This window comes from Panicum virgatum, chromosome 7N (assembly GCF_016808335.1).
Source record: "Panicum virgatum strain AP13 chromosome 7N, P.virgatum_v5, whole genome shotgun sequence".
Taxonomy (NCBI): domain Eukaryota; kingdom Viridiplantae; phylum Streptophyta; class Magnoliopsida; order Poales; family Poaceae; genus Panicum; species Panicum virgatum.
In genome coordinates, this window is record NC_053151.1 from 22366262 (window position 1) to 22386547 (window position 20286).

The following is a 20286-nucleotide window of genomic DNA, read 5'->3' on the forward strand; positions in this document are numbered from 1 at the left end:
AAGTTTATGACTGGATTTAGGATAGATGGCCGTACTATCAAGCGGGGCAAACTTGTTTGCACAAGTGTGATGTTGCTAGGATCGAGTGGCGTGGTGAAGAGAGTGAAAAACCCCTTGAAAAATGTTTGTAAAAATGCTAACTCACTCACACTTAAGGTGGTACACTTGTGGGGTTGGCACATTTGCAAAAGGGTTGAAGAAATAGTTGATGGATATGGTTTATGGTGGATCTTGGATTGCAATTCTGCTTTGATCCACAGTGTTTTGGGTCAAGCATTTCAGTTGAAATGGGTACTCCGCTGAATGAGCTTTCCATAGAGTCCAAGATCACCTATTTCAGACATCGGAGCTAAAAGTTACAGCTGTTTTTCCGAGTCTTGGTTGTGCTGAAAAAATGGAGCTGCGGACAGTCCGCCTTTAAACCGGCGGATAGTCTGCCGGTGGCGGACTGTCTGCCCTTGGGAGGCGGACTGTCCGCAGGCTAACTTTTATAAGGGTGGACGGTTTTGGCGGATCGTTTAGACAGAGACGTTTTAGGGCGTTCTGGGCATCTTTTAGATAGCGGACGGTCCACCACTGAAAAAAAAATTCGGTGCTGAGTTTTCCGTTGGAATCCTAAAGAGGTGGACCGTCTGGCCTTTGTGAGGCGGACAGTCCACCACCTCTGTAACGGTCATCTCCGGAGCATGTTCTTTGAAAATATAGCCGTTGGGACTGTATGGCGGACCGTCCGGGCCTGTAAGGGTGGACAATCCACCAGAACAAAGCATTTCGGGCTACTTGCTTGTAACAGCTAGTTTCTCCACTCCCTCTATATATAGAAGGGGTGGACGGCCATTTGGAATGAAGAACACCTTAGGGATGTGTTTCCCTTGGTTGTGCTTGACTTGGGAGCCATCTAACTCACTTGTGCTTGCGAGATTGCGAATCGATTGAGAGTGAGTGTGATTCTAGTGCATTGCTTTGTGAGATTACATCGAGTGGCACTAGGTGTTCGTGTTGCAAGCCGGTGTGCTTGTTACTCTTGGAGGTTGCCACCTCCTAGACGGCTTGGTGGCTTGTGGCTCCATTGAAGCACGCAAGGAGATTGTGCGTGGCTACGGAGAAGGCTTTGCGAGGGGGATTGTGCTCACCCCGTGGGGATCGCGAAGAGCAACTCTAGTAGAGTGTGTCATTGTGTTACCACACTTGCGAGTGGTGTCTTGGTGTGCCCGGAGTGGCCAGCGGCTTGAGAGCCTTGCCCAAGAACCATCGAGGTGTCGGTCGACACAACGAGGACTAGCTTGATGGCCACCAAGTGAACCTCAGGATAAAAATCAACGTGTCAACATTGTCATCATCTCTTCTCGGTGGTTTGCACTTCTCGATCACAAGCATTGTATTTACATCCTTATGTATCATTGTGCTTGTGTAGTTGCTCTTGTAATTAGAAGCTTGTGTAGCTCTCTAGTTGCCTTCTTGCTTGTGTAGCTAGAAGTAGTGATCTTGTGACTAATTAGCTTGTGTATGTTAATTAGTCTCTTTGCTTAGTTTGTGTAGCAAAGTAAATTGAGCCTTTGGATTAGACTTGTGTAGTCTTGTCCATTGTGCATCTAGTGAGCTTAGGTAGGCTTTGTGCTTTTTCTCATTAAAATTGTGGTGGAGCTCCCCGGTGTGTGAAGTACTAATGCATAAGTTCGTGTGACCTTGCAATAGAATTGTTTAGGTGAGCTCTTCCTATCCCGACACCTCTTCCTATCCCGATAGTTTAAATTCCGCATTTGTTTCGGTTAGGTGGTGCGTTAAGTTTTTAGAAGGGACTATTCATCCCCCTCTAGTCCGCCATCTCGACCTTACAACGTCCACGTTGTTGATGTAAGCCACAAAGGCTATGGGATCTCTTTCAATCCGCTCCTCTCTCTTACCTATCACCAAGGCAATAGGTAGAGGGTTCCACTAGCACACATCGGGTAATACAAACTCCTTGGAGCTGCCACACGAAGATTGGAAGCTTCCAAGTCACCTCTAGCCGTCTAGGAACAAAGTTCCAAGAGTAATAGATCCACCAAGATGGCTAGGGTTTCACCAAGTGCACAAGAACACAAGAGGGGATCTTTTAAGCTCGATCTCACAAGATTTCACTCAATCCTTCAAAGGATTTCAGGGATCTAGAAGGAGAGTGAGTAAGAGTGGATGCAAGAGTGAGAGAGAGCAAGGAGACGGTCTGAATCTGGAAGCCCAGAGTGAGATAACCATTGGGGCGCACGAGGAGTTAAATACCCCCACGGATCTGAAACTGTAACGGTCAAATATAGATCACGGAACCTCCACGTTCTGCCAGGATAGATAAGAGAGAAGTGTGTCTGGTAGTTTTGTGGTTGGGTATATGTTTGTTGGAGATGGTTTTCATGCACTTGGTTTCACCCACACCACTATTAGAATCCCTCTCGATAGTACAGCTTGACCTATACTCAAGTTCAAAATAGAAAAAGAATTAAACTCCATCTTGAGCCATAGAACGCTTTCACTTTTAGTTGAGGGGCCTTCTTTTTCTCTTTTGCACCCATGGTAGAATAGTAAGCTGTCATATGTACTCAAAAGCTCATTAGGCCTTTAATTGTGTGGTCAACATCACCAAAACTCACTTAGGGCTTTATTGCACTTACAGGAACGTGTACATGTAGCACTCTTTGTGTAAAAAGGATTAACTCATAGGTGCTATGGCTAGTGGACAAAGGTTTATAAGTTGGCTCCACCCTTACTCAACTAGCAATGTTGTACTAAACATGCGCACCTGCGCTCATGGGCCACTACCGAGCCGTCCAAATTTGGCCGAATGTCACAAGATGACGGGAAGCGCAAAACAAAACGGGTGTGGTTCGCTGGTATGATTATCTGTGGCGGAACATACTCATTAGGGTTTGACTTCTTGACTCAGCATACTCAATATTCAGAATTGCAGACACAGTCTTTTCGGAGGTGCTCATAGGGGTAGGGTTGTATGCATATGTTTGTAGGAGCCAGTGTGGATACGTATATGTGAGGGTTTGCGTCTTTACTGTGTGCTTTGAAAAAAAACATTGCCAACATTTAAAAAATCTACATTTTTTAAAAAATAGATCAACATTTTTCAAAAAAGTTACACCGGCATTTGTTCGGAAAAAGCTGAATCCAATGTTTTTTGAAAAGATTTTACACCAACATTTTTTAAAAAGGTTGGCAACATTTTTTCACCATCTTCCGCTTTGGCGATCAGGGACAACCAACGAGGCCGCGACGGTGCGCCATGGGATGTGCGGCGGAATCAATTGGGGCTGAACGGGCACGTTGGGATCGGGGGGTGGGGGGGGGGGGGGGGGCAGAGACAGGGACTACAAGCTGGGTCTCGGGAGCGACGACGTCAGGGACGGCGGTGCACACCAGCATGGTACAGCCGTACAGGGTGTGCATAGGGGCGGTGGCCGGATTTGAGGAGGCTGTGAGGTACGTAGGTGATGCTGGATGCTAACAGTGTGTGTGAGTTGTTTGCACAAATCTCAGACACAGACACCGGAAAGGTTAATATCTTCTTCCGGAATAAATCAATATTCTTCTCATTTTTAATTTACTTGGGCCACCCCGGCCATGAAGCCCCTGAAGGCCTAGTCCAACGCAAGCCCATGGAAAGGGTGTCTCCAGAAAGAGACTCCATCCGTCCCAAAAAAAGTGTCGCTCGAAAAGACAAACACGCTTTCCGGACGACACTCTGTAGTCGTGCTGGTGCTGAGTACTTACTTGTTTTTCCTTTGAAATTTGTGCTATTGTGTGAATTGGAAGTATGATATTGTTGGGTGGAGCCAGTGCCTACACAAGCCATGCCAAAAAGGCTCTTAAAAATTGCTGCTGAATTCCTTAAAATCTGGTCGTCGTGAGTTGACTAGCGATTACTCCCCACCGCAGGTTATAATTGGCCAACACCCTGAATGCCTCGTGCAATTTTAAACGGCAATCCACCTGGAGGAAAAAGCGCGGGAGCCAGGGCCACCTCCCTCGATTAGGCACGCAGAGCGCAGCGGCCGTCACGTCCCGTCCCCCGAATCTTCGTGGCCGCTCGCATCCGCGGCAATGGTCGGCGGCCTCTCACCACCCCGGCGGACGCTGTCCATGGGGAGCGGCGGCGCCATGGGCCGCCGTGCTGCCGCCAGCCCGCCACCGCCGCCAGCGACAGCCCCAAGACCGGGCTCTCCCGGTCCATGTACCCATCGTCGTTCCATCCATGTGTTTCTGATCAGAACATGAATTCGATCCATCACCTCGATGCACGTGCTTGCAGGACCATGGGCGGCGAGCGCACGGTGAAGCGTCTTCGGCTGTCCCGGGCGCTGAGGGTGCCGGAGAGCACCACCGTGCTGGAGGTGTGCCGGCGGATGGCCGCGCGCAGGGCCGACGCCGCGCTCCTCACCGACTCCAACGCGCTGCTCTGCGGCATCCTCACGGACAAGGACATCGCGACGAGGGTGGTCGCGAGGGAGCTCAAGATCGACGAGACGCCGGTGTGGAAGGTGATGACGAGGCACCCGATCTTCGTCCTCTCCGACACGCTCGCCGTCGAGGCGCTGCAGAAGATGGTCCAGGGCAAGTTCAGGCACCTCCCCGTGGTGGACAACGCGAGGTCGTCGCCATGCTCGACATCGCCAAGTGCCTCTACGACGCCATCGCCAGGATGGAGAGGGCGTCCGAGAAAGGGAAGGCGGCCATCGCCAACGTGGCCGATGGCGACGAAAAGTTCTCCATCGTTGAAGCGCTCAAGGAGCAAATGTTCAGGCCGTGCTTGTCCGCAATCGCCAGTGCAGACTCAACGTTGGTTCCAGCACGCCTTCCATGCTTGGATAATTTGTTGCCCATTATTTTCTGCCGATGAGTGTAGATATCTTTCATGAAACATTCTGACATTTGTGAAGTGAACTTGTGGATCTTGCATACAGAGTTGTCATGGTATCCCTGGGTGATTTGGTTCTTGCGGCGACCAAGAAGATGGTTGAAGCGCAAGCGAGCTCCGCTGTAGTGGATGTGGGCAGCAAGGCACATGGCATCCTAACGTGAGTGAACAGTCTGGCTGCACGTACAGCTCTCTTGTGTAGTCAATTGCACTTGTCTGAGTTTTTTTTGCCCCAGTTCAAGGGATATTTTGATGCGCATGATCGCCAAAAACCTCTCTTCGGACTCAACTCCTGTTGAGAAGGTAAGTGATGCAATTGAATTTCAAACACTAACAAGTTTCACCCAACTAAAAGGTTACTGATTAATTAAGCTAAAAGGGATAAACATTATGTGATGTGAACTCTAGGTGATGACTCCTGACCCTGAATGCGCCTCTGTTGACATGCCTATACTCGACGCCCTACGGACAATGCAAGAGCATAAATTCTTGCATCTCCCTGTGATGGATAGAGTATGGCTGAAAAATGTTCAGGAAAACATGCAGGTTGTGACCACACCAGATTCTCAACAGATATTTGTTTGGTCGCAGATGACTCCATCATTGTCATTCTTGATGTGATCGACATAACACATGCGGCAATCTCCATTGTAAGTTATATTCATCCATATGTCTTGCAATTTGCATATTGGGTTCATGCCAGTAGATGTCCCGAATTGATTTGGTAAGATGAGACAGGTTGAGAATACCGGCGACGCTAGCGATGACGCGGCGGCCTCCATGACCCAGAGGTTCTGGGACTCCGCCATGGCCTTGAGCCCGTTGGACGACGAGACAGAAACCCAATCGCAGATGAGGTTGCACACAAGTTCTCAACCTAAAGGTTCCAGTGTTCCACTGGCCACATTCTATTTAGTTACACCGGCCGTGACAGTTTTTGTTTTGGTAAATCAGCGAGATATCGTGGTCCCAGATGATGTCTGATCCCCACCACGACTATATCGGTGGCAAGGAGGCCGCCTACCCCTCTTTGTTCTCGTTCAAGCTCCAGGACAGGCGAGGCCGGATGCACCGGTTCAGCTGTGGTACAACTATGCTACTGACATTTCCGCTTTCAGTACAGTAACGTAGCTTCTATTAAGTAAAGTTTGGATTTGGATACTGTAGCATTTCCGACAATGTGGAGCTTTTCTAATGCAGAGGTCCAGAGCTTGACTCCGCTGGTGACCTGCATCCTGCGGAGGCTCGGTGCCGACATCGACCCCGACCGCCTGCCACAGATTCTGGTACATAATCATTTGTTCGCAAGAACCACAGCATATGTGATACATCGGCAGCGGAAAAAAAATTGAAATTACTGTGCATGCAGTATGAAGACGAGGACGGGGACAAGGTGGTGCTCGCGTCGGACGACGACCTTGCCGCCGCAGTGGACCACGTGAGGATGGCCGGATGGAAGGCACGCACGACGTGAACTCTAAGCGTTGCCCTACTGATCTCTGGTTTCTGATGATGTTGTGTACTGAATTTTTGCAGGGCCTGAAGCTGTTCCTTGACTACTCGGGCACCAGCGGCCGCAGAAAATCTGTGGCCTCGTCGAGTGGCGCCATGGCGGTGGGCATGTCGTCGAGCCGAGACGCGTGGGCGGCGGCGTACAGCAGGGTTGCCGCCGGGGCTGCCCTCGTCACCGGTATCGGAGTGATGGCGTATCTTCGGAGATCTGGATAGCTAGTGATACCACATGTGTGATGTTGTTGTTCCAGTCTTCAGATTGTCGCTAAGCTTAAAAAACTCGACTTACGGGAGTAAGACCACCTCATGGTATTGTATTGACTTACGGGAGTAAGACCACCTCATGGTATTGTATTAAGAAGAAGACTTTCTCACACAGATCGAGAAAAATCTCCAAACCTCTGTCCCACCCATACACAGCGGTACTGCAACACTCGGCTGGCCACAGACCTGTGCTGTGGCGTGAGACAGACGACAGCATACTCCTAGGAGGGCCACAACGGCTGCTCTACCACCGCACACACGTGCGTCTGCTGGGGAATAAATCTCCGGTGCGACACCACCGCCCGATCAAGGGATCGAACCGTGGTGGGTAGCACCACACCCGGCGAGTGCTACCACTGAGCCAACGGCTCGTTCGCACGTGTACACGAGAGAATCTTGAGCATGAATTCGGAACGAAGCAATTCGACATTTCGAATGAGAGGACAAACCTCCTCTTCAGTATGTGATATCCACTCATATTTGACTTCGGTACTAAAAGGGGGCCCTTTAGTACCGGTCAAATAACCGGTACCAAAGGGTACCCACCGCCTGCCGTCATCCCTTGTTCGGCTCTGTCTGTCCCTTTTTTCTTTTTCTCATTTTTTCCTTTCCTTTTCACTTTTTTCTCACTACTTATCAATCACATGTTCACATCAGATTCACAACACACATTTTCTCAATCATCTATTCCTAGCAAGAATCACATATTCATAATAAGAATCACTTCATAGCAAGAATCACAGTCACATATTTACAACAATCACAAAAACAAGAACATACCTCACAAGAACAAGACTGAAAAAACAAGAACAAGAAGCATGGTTGCGCAACCGCCTGACCACCGGGAGGCCGCGCCCCGGTTGGCTGTCGTGTCGCTAGGAGGCCTGGCCCCGTTGGTGCGGCCGCATTCCCATCCCCGCGTGGCCGCCGGGAAGCCGCGGGCCCCGGCCGGCTGGCTGCCACGCCGCCGGGAGGCCGCGTCCCGGGCGGTTGGCTGCCGTACCGCCGAGCAGCCGCGTGCCCCTGGGAGGCCGGGCCCCGCTCGTGCGGCCGCGGTCCCGCCACCGCTTGGCCACCGGGAGGCCGCGTCCCTGCCTAGCCGCCGAGAGGCAGCACCCTCACCATCGGATGGCTGCGCGGCGCTGCCTCCCTGGAAGGAAATAGAGATGCATGTGACAGAGAAGAAGAGATAAGAATAGAGAAGAGGAGAAGTCAGAGAGAAGAAAAGATAAGGAGGTTTCGAATAAAGAGGTGCAGAGAGGTGGCGGGAGGGGTGGGTGGGCATCGGTGCCGGTGCTTCTTTTTATTTGGTACTAATGTGTTCTTTTTAGTTGGTAGTAAAGGGTGCTTGACCCTTTATTAGTACCGGATGGTGTGAACACCCGGTACGAAATGAGGGCCTTTAGTATCGGGTGTCTCCCCCACCCGGTTCTAAAGAGGGTCACGGGTGGTGCCTCAGGGTACTACTTTCCCACCCGACACTAATGTATCTTTTAGTACTGAGTGCAAAAATAACTGGTACTATGAGCTGAGATAGAAAGTCGATTCCTCAGTGAAATCCAAGCGCACCTTCCGATCCACTAAGACAAACCAGCTGAATCCAATTTTCCATCCCTGTAATATTGCGCAAAACCAGTCTCGAATAAATATTTTTTATTGCTTGAAACAGGCATGATACGGGCCATCATCACCTCTTTAAAATTTGTGTCCGATCTGACTGGTAAAACACCTGATGATTTCAACAACCTGCTCCATTATATTAACTTTTGAATGGCAAGATATAAACATCCGAGAAAAATAATGTGCATATTAGACTGACTGATTCAACCTATTAGATGACATGATGCATGTTTGGGGCTGGTAAACAATTCGAGTCAATTGGAAATGAAGACCAACCCGAACAATCCATGTAAAGTCACCTAACGCACTAATCAAAAGTATTTCATAGTTTACCACTTGAAATAACAAGTTGCCAAGCTATCTGCATCTCGGTTCAAATGAAACCATAAGTTTGTTTGACAATGTCAACTTGGAAGGTATTGCAAATGTCTAACCTAGTACCAAATCACGATATCTCGATATTTCAAGTGATACACCAAATTTTGCTAGCTATACTTCTCGGCACCATTTCATGGAGCATGTAAAAACCCTTATACTAAAGGTGAAAAGAATCATCTCACCATTAAAGAAGTATGGGAAAAACTATATTTTAGTCCTCACAAATTCACTTTGCTCGATATTTCAAGTGGTGTTTCAATTTCAAAATCTTGCAAGATGACTTATAAAATGTTGTCCTATGTTAGAAAAAAAATACAATACGAATTTTTCCCACGACTAGATCCCCATGAGTGGGACTGTGCCCATAACATAATTGATTACTTTTCATGTAGATTTCTATCTTTAAGATCAACATATCAAATTTTCCTAACTTATGAAAATAACCCTTTGAAATACTGAATATATTTTTAACATAAGGCAGTGTTAGATATTGTGTGAATATTTGTACGAGTCCAGTTATGATGGGACTTGAGTTGTATTTGGCAGTATAAGGTAGAGTCCGTGTCATACTCTGTAACCCGAGTCTCCTAATAAATATGAGAGGGGGCTGTTGTTGTAACCATGACGACATAGCGACAGGCTCGCAGAGGGAAGGTGGCATGATGTCGGGATCTTAAAGCGGCTGGTGTTGCGGTATTGGGGAGGAGCACCTGTAGTCATGCCCGGGGATGTAGGCTTCGGCTGAACCTCGTTAACAAAGATCGTGTCTCCGTTGTCGTCTGTAATCGTGCAAGTTCGTCTCGGTAGATCCAATCGTCGTTCTGCTGCGTAGAGATTAGCGGACGGCTCATCGACACGGAGGGCTAATTTCCTACAATTGGTATCAAGAGCTATGGTTAGATTGGATCTAGAGGCAGTGTAGAAGGATCACCTGGAGATTCGAGGGTTATACATCTACAAGATGTCGTGCAACGTGTTGTCGGTACGAAGCAGATATGGCGCAAGGTGGAGCAGAGTTGCGGCTATAGTCGCAGCGGGTCGGCGTTAGCACCGGCAGCAGCTAGAGTTTCTAGCTGGATACTGTCATCAGCGATGGTGTGGATATGGCTGAGGAGTTGCGGACGGGCGGCACTGGGAGCATGGAGGCAGGCGGCGAGACGTGCCGGTACGGGGCTGCTGCATTGCAGGCACTACTACAAAACAGGCCTTTGTTCCTGGCCATTTGTCCCGGCAGCCTTTGGGCCCGGGACAATAGGTGGCTTTTGTCCCGGGTCCAACGGCTAGCCGGGCCAGCAGGGGGGACGGGGGCCTTTTGTCCCGGTTAGAGACACCAACCGGGACAAAATGGGAGCCTTTTGTCCCGGTTGGTGGTTCCAACCGGGACAAAAGGCCCGCGTAGCCTTTTGTCCCGGTTGGAACCACCAACCGGGACAAAAGGCTCCCATTTTGTCCCGGTTGGTGTCTCCAACCGGGACAAAAGGCCTTGCGCCCCTTATCCCCTTCCCTCTCCCCCCGCCCGAGCCATTCACTCACTTGTTTTCTTGCTGTTCTTGGCTCGGGATAGAGGAGTTCTTGCTCATTTCTTCACCACATTTGTGAAGATCTTTGATTCCCCGTCCATCCATCTGCTCTAAAGGTTTGGGGCTTGTTTTTCTCTTCTTCCTTGGCTTGTATAGCTCATTTCATACTTTAGAAATAGAGAAAATGTGTAGCTAGCTCATTTCTTGGACATTTAGCTAGCTAGATTGCATATGTAGGTGTAATTTTCTTTTAGATTTAGATGAGTATATGGATAGTAGAAATTTTTAGAATGAGTGTAGATACTTCATGTGATGTACTTGTATATATGACCATATTGTGGATAGTTGATTTTTTTTATTCGTGAATGAATTAATGAAATGAGTATATTATAGAATTTTTTGTATTATGAATGGATTATTTTGACACTCTAGTGATGTATTTAATCAGGCTCACATTGAAACCATCTAGAAGCTAAAAAAATCTTTATTTCGAAACAAGTATACGTCGTTAATCTCCATCCAACTGTGATGGCACTACCTTTCAGGGATACACGATGCGCTATAAGGACGTCGCAAATCGGTTGGTCGCATCACCAGCACTTCCGATTGATAAGAAGACAACATTTGATGCAGTCAGCATGCCCGTTGTTGTACTGAGAGCATATCAACGAGCATGCTGCCTGTGCCAAGTGCTGTGCCTATTAATCGTAAATGTTGGTGCTGCGACTAGCCGATTGGTGACATCCTTGTACCGCACCGTGTCCCCCCGAAAGGCAGTGTCATCACCGCAGGGTTGAGGTTACTGACATATACATTTTCAGAAATAAAGGTTTATTTTTCTTCTAGAGGGTTTCTGGATATTGAAAAGAGTGTACTCCTGGAACTGAAGGGTGTCAAAGTAATTAGAAGTTATAGAGATTTCTTTCAATTAATTAGAGATTTCTTGAGGATTAATGATACATTTCATCTTTTTTATATAATTTCATTGTTATTTGCAAGAGTTATTAATCTGATCATTGTAATTGTAATAGTAAATAATTTTTGCTTTGTAATGGTAAGAATTTATAATTTTGTTACATTTAGTTTAATTTAGGTTTGATATATTTTATTTATTCGATACGTGTAAAGAATTCAAATCGATTTATTTAAAATGCAGATGGACCGGCAATGGATGTACAATGCTGACCGACGTTCGAAAGAATTCATTGATGGCCTGCATTATTTTTTGTCTGTGGCTGAGGCAAACAAGCAGAATGGTTTTATGTGCTGCCCGTGTGTTCATTGCAACAATAACAAGGATTACTCATCTTCAAGAATCCTACACAGCCACATTTTCGCAAATGGTTTCATGAAAAAGTATGTTTGTTGGACGAAGCACGGAGAACAGGGGTTACCATGGAAGACAATGAAGAAGAAGATTTTGACGACCACTTTCCCGGGAATGCTGGAATCGGTGCATTCGATGACGATATTCCCATGGAAGAGCCCGAAGTAGATGTAGCAGAAAATGATCCCAGCGACGATCTGGGGCAAGCATTGCACAATGTGCAGGCAGACTGTGAGAGTGAAACGGAGAGGTTGAAGTTCCAGAAGTTGTTAGAGGACCACCATAAGTTGTTGTACCCAGATTGTCAAAATGGATTTAAGAAACTTGGCACCACCTTGGAGTTGCTGCAATGGAAGGCGACAAATGGTGTATCCGACAAGGGATTTGGTGAATTACTCAAACTTGTTAAAAAAATGCTTCCTAAGGACAATGAATTGCCTGCCACAACGTATGAAGCCAAACAACTTGTTTGCCCTTTGGGACTGAAAGTGCAAAAGATACATGCATGCCCCAACGACTGCATCCTCTACCGAGGCGAGTACGAGAATTTGGATGCATGTCCCGTATGCAGTGCATTGCGTTACAAGATTAGAAAAGATGATCCTGGAGATGTCGAGGGGGAGCCTCCCCGGAAGAGAGTTCCTGCGAAGGTCATGTGGTATTTGCCTATAATACCACGTTTGAAGCGCCTGTTTAGAAATAAAGATAATGCTACGTTGATGCGATGGCACAAAGAGGAACGCAAGAAAGACTCGATGTTGAGACACCCCGCTGATGGGTCGCAGTGGAGAAAAATAGATAGAACGTACCCTAAATTTGATTTGGATGCGAGAAACATAAGGTTCGGTTTGAGTACGAATGGCATGAATCCTTTTGGTGAGATGAGCAATGGTCATAGCACTTGGCCTGTGACTCTTTGTCTGTACAATCTTCCACCATGGATCTGCATGAAACGAAAGTTCATCATGATGCCAGTGCTTATCCCGGGTCCAAAGCAGCCCAGAAATGACATTGATGTGTACCTAAGACCATTGGTCGAAGAACTCTTATTGCTCTGGGGCGATGAAGGTGTACGGATGTGGGATGAATACAAACAGGAAAACTTCAACCTACGAGCATTGCTGTTCGTAACGATCAATGACTGGCCTGCTCTTAGTAACTTGTCAGGACATTCGAACAAGGGATACAAAGCATGCACACACTGTTTAGATGATACCGATAATATATGGTTGACTCACTGTAAGAAGGTTGTATACATGGGTCATCGTCGGTTTCTTCCCATCAGGCATGCGGTACGAAAGAAGGGCAAGCATTTCAAAGGCCAAGCGGACCACCGAACAAAACCGATGCACCGTAGTGGTAAAGACGTCTTCAACATGGTAAAAGATCTAGAAGTTGTTTTTGGAAAGGGATCTGGTAGCCAACCTGTTCCGAACGAAAACGGAATGGCGCCCATGTGGAAGAAGAAATCTATATTTTGGGAGCTACCATATTGGGAAGTCTTAGATGTTCGTCATGCAATTGATGTGATGCACCTCACGAAGAATTTTTGCGTCAACCTGATAGCATTCTTGGGAGTGTACGGAAAGACAAAAGATACAGTAGAAGCACGTCAAGAATTGCAAAGTATGGAAGAACGAGATGCCTTACATCCACAACAGCGAGATAATGGACGACAATACTTAAGTCCTGCCAGCTATACTCTTAGCAAGGAAGAGAAAGAAACCATGTTTGACTGCTTGAGCAGTATAAAGGTTCCATCTGGATACTCATCCAATATAAAAGGAATCTTAAATTTGGCAGAGAAGAAATTTACAAATCTCAAGTCCCATGACTGCCATGTGCTTATGACCGAACTTCTTCCAGTTGTGCTGCGGGGGATTCTGCCTGATAACGTCCGGTTAACCATCGTGAAGATATGTGCCTTCCTCAACGCAGTTTCTCAGAAGATAATTGACCCGGAGAATTTGATAAAGCTGCAAAACGATGTGGTGCAATGTCTTGTTGGCTTTGAGCTGATATTTCCACCATCTTTCTTCAACATCATGACACATCTTCTAGTGCACCTTGTCAAAGAGATTGATATTCTCGGACCAGTATTTCTACACAACATGTTCCCATTCGAAAGGTTCATGGGGGTACTCAAGAAATGTGTTCGTAATAGAGCTCGTCCAGAAGGAAGCATCGCCAGTGCCTACGGAACTGAGGAGGTCATTGACTTTTGTGTTGACTTTATTGATGACCTTAAACCGATTGGAGTCCCTGAATCGCGATATGAGGGGAGACTAACTGGAAAGGGTACATTAGGAAAGAAATCTTATGTCTGCACAGATGATTTCTCATTCAAGAAAGCGCATTATACGGTTCTTCAACAATCATCCTTGGTTGACCCATATATCGAGGAACACAAGAAAATTCTGCTCTCCAATTTCCCGGAAAAGTCTGAGGCATGGATTACACGTGAGCACATGAACACTTTCTGCAGCTGGTTGCGGAAGCACCTAATGCATAACATGGATATAAGTGAACAACTGTTCTTATTGGCTAGGGGACCATCTTGGAATATCTTAACATACCAAGGGTACGAGATAAATGGAAACACATTTTATACGATAGCCCAAGATAAAAAGAGTACCAACCAAAACAGCGGTGTTCGTATGGATGCCACGGACAATAATGGAAAAAAAGACACATATTACGGCTACATTGAAGAGATATGGGAGCTGGATTACGGTCCCAATTTCAAGGTGCCTCTATTTCGTTGCCAATGGGTTAAGCTATCTGGAGGAGGGGTAACAAAAGATGAGTATGGGATGACAATAGTTGATCTCAACAATCTTGGGTATAGAGACGAGCCATTTGTCCTAGCCCAGGATGTCGCTCAGGTTTTCTACATTAAGGACATGTCCAGCAAGCCAAAGAAGGGGATCAACAAGCAAAAGGATGAGCCTAAGCGACACATAGTTCTATCAGGAAAGAGAAACATCGTTGGAGTGGAGGACAAGACAGACTTTTCAGAAGAATATAATAATTTTGTTGCCATTCCACCTTTCGAAGTAAATGCTGATCCATGCATCCTGCTAGCCAATGATGATGCTCCATACTTGCGCCGTGATCATAATCAAGGGACATTTGTGAAGAGAAAGTCTGTTACCGCTAATCCTTCATGTACTTGAATCATTTTATATTATTGTATAAAAACATAATCGCAATTCGAATACTTTTATTATATATGTACTGTACAATTATACTTTATGTGTTATTTATATTATTTTATATATTTTTCACTTAATTACTAGACTCAATTATAATTTTCATTCAATAATGGATTACTCAACTAATTTTATTTATTTCATGAAATTACATTCACATTAACACACTATACTCTCTCACTAACACACACTATCTCTCAAACTCACACACTACTCATTAATATCATGAAATTGCTTAATTTATCTAAAATTCACTTTTTAAACGTTAATATCGTGATAGAATCCACTTTCTATCGAAAAGCAACAGTTTGAAAAAAAATTTCACCTAATATATTTTTGCATGGTCAAAATAACAAATATGATTTCAAAAAAGTTAGATATTTCATTGACCCAATCACTTGAATGAAAATTAATTATTTTTGTTTCGTGTATCAAGTTTATATAGAGATAAGAAATTTTGTTCCATAATTTTTGGAATCATAATTTTATTAACTGAATTAACAGATGAAAGCCAATTTTAAAAGAGAAGTAAAAAAGAAACAAAAACAAACATAACATTAGGCGGGAACGAGGGAAAACGGGCCCCTTTTGTCCCGGGTGGTAGATCCACCCGGGACTAAAGGTGGGCCGCGGGCTGGGAATTTTCCCGGCCCGCCCAAAAACCCCTTTTGTCCCGGGTGAAGCCACGACCCGGGACAAAAGGACCTTTTGTCCCGGGTCGTGGCTTCACCCGGGACAAAAGCCCCCCCCCCCCATATATTTCCTTCCTCCTTCGCCCTTCTCCTAACACTTGGTTTCTCATCTCTGCGCCCGTCCTGCTCCCCCCACCGCGCGACCCAAGCACCGCCGCCATCGACGTCGCCGCCGCCCAGAGCCCCGACCTCATGCCGCCGCCCAGAGCCACCGCCGCCGCCGTCCTGCTCCCCCCACCGCGCGAGCCGAGCACCGCCGCCATCGACGTCGCCGCCGCCCAGAGCCCGCCCCGACCTCACGCCGCCGCCCAGAGCCCGCCCCGACCTCACGCCGCCGCCAAGGTGCTCAAATTTAGTGCAAAGAAGTAGTAAAACTTTTGCATCGTTAAGGGAGTTAGAGGTTCAATTTCGGCACCTCATATTTTTGTACAACAATATTCTTATGCAAAAATTTTATTGTGATTTGAGCAAGATATTAAATTCGTGACGATTTCTACTTTCATTTTGTGACGTTTTCAGATGTTTGCCACAGAAACTGGGCCCAAACTAGAGTCCATATGGATTATTTGCAAATATATAATGAAAATTTATAAATTGTCATAGATCCTGTCTATTTATGGCAGTTTTCATAAATTTCACCAAAAATCTATCATACATTTAAGGATTTCTTGTAGCAGTAGAAATGAGTTATTTTTTGATTCGCTCCTTAAAAAAAAAGGGTGTTCCTACAAATTATTTTTGTAGTAGTGATAAAAGGGTACACTAATAAGTCTTTAGATAGATGAAGTTTGAACAGGGGTGAAAAGACATATACTTAGGGTTCCACAAATTACTACAGAATATCAACAATGGTATTATGTAAAAAAAATGAATAAATTAAAAGAGAGAAACAGTAAAGATATCAGCAGAAGCAGTGATTTGACGACTAAAGTACTAATTAACCCAGTAACGGAGACTAAAGAAATACAATTATTTTGTTGCAATTGGGTTCTCCAACGGAGAGTTAAAGAAGATGATTCCTTGTGTCGATTCACAAAGCAAATAGCCTTCTCTCAATCTTGAGGGGAATTTCAAAATAGCATCCGTACGAGATCAATACAAACACAGGTACATCATAAACTGGCCCAGCTCAGCTGGCACATGCATGACTCTTCAACAAACGCGCACACAGGCAAACAATTCTTGTTTAGGCCCAGAGATTTGCTACGGCCCAATTACGGCACAGAGTCAAATTAAAACACACTGTAATACATTTGTTATACCTAAAAGGTAAAAGTAATGCAGCAGCCTGGTACATAAAAGAATCAATACATTTAGTTTTCAGAGTGTGTCGAGTGTTTGCAGCACTGAGATCGACATCGTCGACCAATTATGGCTCATTTTCAGTAGCTAGGAAGCTACACTCATGTAACTTTGGGACATGCTCATAATTTGAAATCATAATTTAGAGTTCATGTTATTTAGAGTGAAATCATAATTTGTTGTTAAGAGTGAAATCATAATTTGTTGTGTAAATAAAGGTATATTTACAAATTTTTAAATGTATGAATGTATGTATGTATGTATGTATGTGTAAAGTGAGTTTAAATTTCTTTTAAATATTTCATGTATATTTCTTGAATTACTTAGTGAAATATTTCTCGACCTCATCCATCGATCGGTACTTAGTGAAATTATCGATAGAATATTTCAAGTTCATTTCTTGAATTACTTAGAGAATATTACTCGACCTCGTCCATCGATCGGTACTTAGTCAAATGCTCGCAAATATGTGGATTATTTAGATAATTTTTTAAGGGTTTTATTTGTATTCATATTTTAGTTACGATGGACCCGCGACACACAGACGCGGAAGACGAACAGTTCTTGTTGAATATGATTGGCAAAGGTCAAGGAGATGTCGCTGAACAAGCTGATGATGGCAGCAATACCGACATATATTTGAATATGTCCGGTGATGGAATTGAGGCACCATCTATTCAGGATGACGCTGCTGCTGAACAAAGCGCTAATGTACATATCACAACTATAATTATTTGTAGTGACAATCATATTTTCATCTGAATCTATATGAATACTATGAATGTTTTTTTATAGCCGTCTGGATCATCGTCGCAGCAGAAAAAGATGAAGCGAGGCCCAACAAAAAAAACTGGAAGGGCGGTTCATTATAACGGAAGTTGGTCCAAATGGCGAACCGATCGCTCCAGAAGCTGCCGCCAAAAAATTCATAAGACAATCCGGATGTATTGTCAGGGACCACATCCCAATCAGCTTCAAGCTCTGGAAAGCTTCCAATCCAAGCGAGGAACGGGATGCGGTACCCGAAAGAGAAAAAGAATGGTGCTGGCGGGAGCTTAAGAAAAACTTCACGGTTCCAGCTGAATCCGAAGAGATATGCAAGCACTGGACCCTGAGTAAGATGGCCGAACAGCTACGATCATTCAAGAAAATTTTGACGAAGAAATATATCAAGACCGGGACCACACCCGTATTTACCGGCGAGCTCGAAAAGCTCAGGGGTCACTGGGATGCATTTGTGGAATACAAGTCTTCAGAGCTTGGGCTTCAGAAGGTGCAGAAGGCCAAAGACAACGCCTCGAAGAAAGTGTACCATCACACTCTAGGCCAAGGAGGCTACAAGCTTGCAGTACCCAAATGTGAGAAGATGGAGCAGGATCTGCTTGACAGAGGCATCCAACCTGCGACCATGAACTGGCCTGAAAGGTCAAGGACCTGGTTTTATGGTCACGGGGGAAGCTTGGACCCATTAACTGGTGACTGCGTCTATGGGCCAAACATCCAGCGAGCAGCCCAGAGACTACAGGAGGCCATACAAGCAGCGGCCGAGGGAACATTCAAGCCGGATAGAGAGAGGGACGAGCTGACTTACGCCCTTGGGAATCCAGAGCATCCGGGCCGCACAAGAGGCAAAGGCGTGGTTCCGTGGAAGTATGGGTTCAGGGATTACATTGAGTCATATAGAAGCCGGCAAAGAAGAAAGAATGATGAGCGGGAGCACTTGCGAAGGCTAGAGGAATGGCTCATGTCACACGATCAAAGACGGGAGGAAGAGGTTCAACGCCAAGTGGCCGTAGCAATGAGCCAGCAACAGCAAGCGCAAACGTTGCCTCCAGAGCCTAGTGTCGCAGCCGATCACCTGTCTCAGCGGAAAAGCAGCTGCGCTTCCACAGACGTCGCTGCCGCCGAGCCCACGGGGATCCAGGCCGCAGTTGAAGCGTCGGCCCCGCAGCGATTTCCAGTGGATGAGATCACCCACCGGACACCGCAGCAAACTGCCGTTAAGAACTTAATGTTCACTGTTGCGTACGGTACCGCCATGCCAACCGAACCAGGCGACGTGTACCACGGGCAGCAAATTCCGCCTAGATACACAAGAGTTGGCGTGGAGCAGGTGTGCCAGGGTTGGGAGACGCTCGAGCTTGATATTCCTGGAGGCGATGGGGAGAGGACACTAGCAGAAGCCATTCATGGCTACATCCTATGGGATAAGCGCTACATTGTCCTAAAGTCGGATGATCAAACACCAAGACCGGCATCTCAGCATGCCTCTCCAAGACCGGCATCTCCGCAAAACTCCCCAAGGGCAGCACTGTCTCGGCAAGGTTCACCGGCACATTCTCCATCACCATCATCTCATGCGCCGATGAACACTCAAGCGTCACCGTCGCCTCCATGGTCACCCCCTCCGCCGCCGGCAAAGAAGCAGAAACGGCCGCCGGCAAAGAAGGTAGCTGCACCGGCTAAGGAGCCTCCAAAGAAGAAGGAAAAGAAGAAGAAAACTAAGGAGGCTCCTATTAAACCCTGGGACATGAGTCTTGAAGAATGCGATCGGATAACTCAAGAAAGAGTTAAAGAGCACTTCAAGCCGAAGCCGAAGCCGGAGCCCGAGAAAGTGATAAATCCGATAGATTTGAAATTTTTTAAGGAAATGTGCGAAGCAAATAAGAGAAAATTCATTCCGAGAGACCCCCCTTCAGACTACGAACGCACAATTATCAAAACTACTGAGAAAAAGAAGAGACAATCAAAGTCGTCGTCGTCCGACGTTCCACAGCTCGGAGCCCAAAAGAAACAATCAATAGAGCCTCTCGTAGTGGGACAGACGACGCAAGAACAAGACTTTGTTACATTTTTAAAAGAATCAAACCTGACGGCCGCTCAGATTGCAGGGGAGAAGATATTCCAAAGGCCGATGTGGTCGTCAAATGGACGTTTGAGATCGGCAAAACTCTTGTACCCCCCGAAGTAGTGTCTGTGCTTCCAACACAAATGTATAAGCTGCACCAGCACTACATGCGTGCGATGGCCGATTGCATCTTCATGCAGGGCGCAAAGATTAAAGATGACGATTTCTTACGGGGGGAGGCCATTCTATGGATAAACTGGGAAGAAATTTACCAACTATTCCATCAGGAGGCCCTCGACATCTCTATGGTCGCCTTGTGGGTTCTGTAAGTATTTTACTCTCCTTACGTATTGTTTTGCATGATCTCAACATACTGATCTCTTGATTTATTCGGTATCATGTAGAATGGAGATACATACTTGCAGAATAAAGGGATACTCTCACCTCGGCTTCATCGACCCAATTACTTGTAATTGGAGGCTTCTACGCGACAATACCGATGAGATATTCCAAATGTTGTTCAAGTACATAAGCGTTTATCACAACAAGCAAATGATATTGTTTCCTTACAACTTTGCGTGAGTGATTCCTTCCGTCTAACTCTTTCTATTCTGTAATCGAATTGTTTAAACCTTAACTACCAAGAACTGCCTCCGTATAATCTTGCAGTGAACACTGGGTCCTAATTGTCATAATTCCCGAGAAGAGCCTACT

The 20286-nt window shown here is 46.0% G+C and overlaps 1 pseudogene; it reads left to right on the forward strand.

Moving 5' to 3' along the window:
• Positions 1–4083: 4083 nt before the first annotated feature.
• Positions 4084–6625, forward strand: LOC120683734 (annotated as a pseudogene).
• The last annotated feature ends 13661 nt before the right edge of the window (positions 6626–20286 follow it).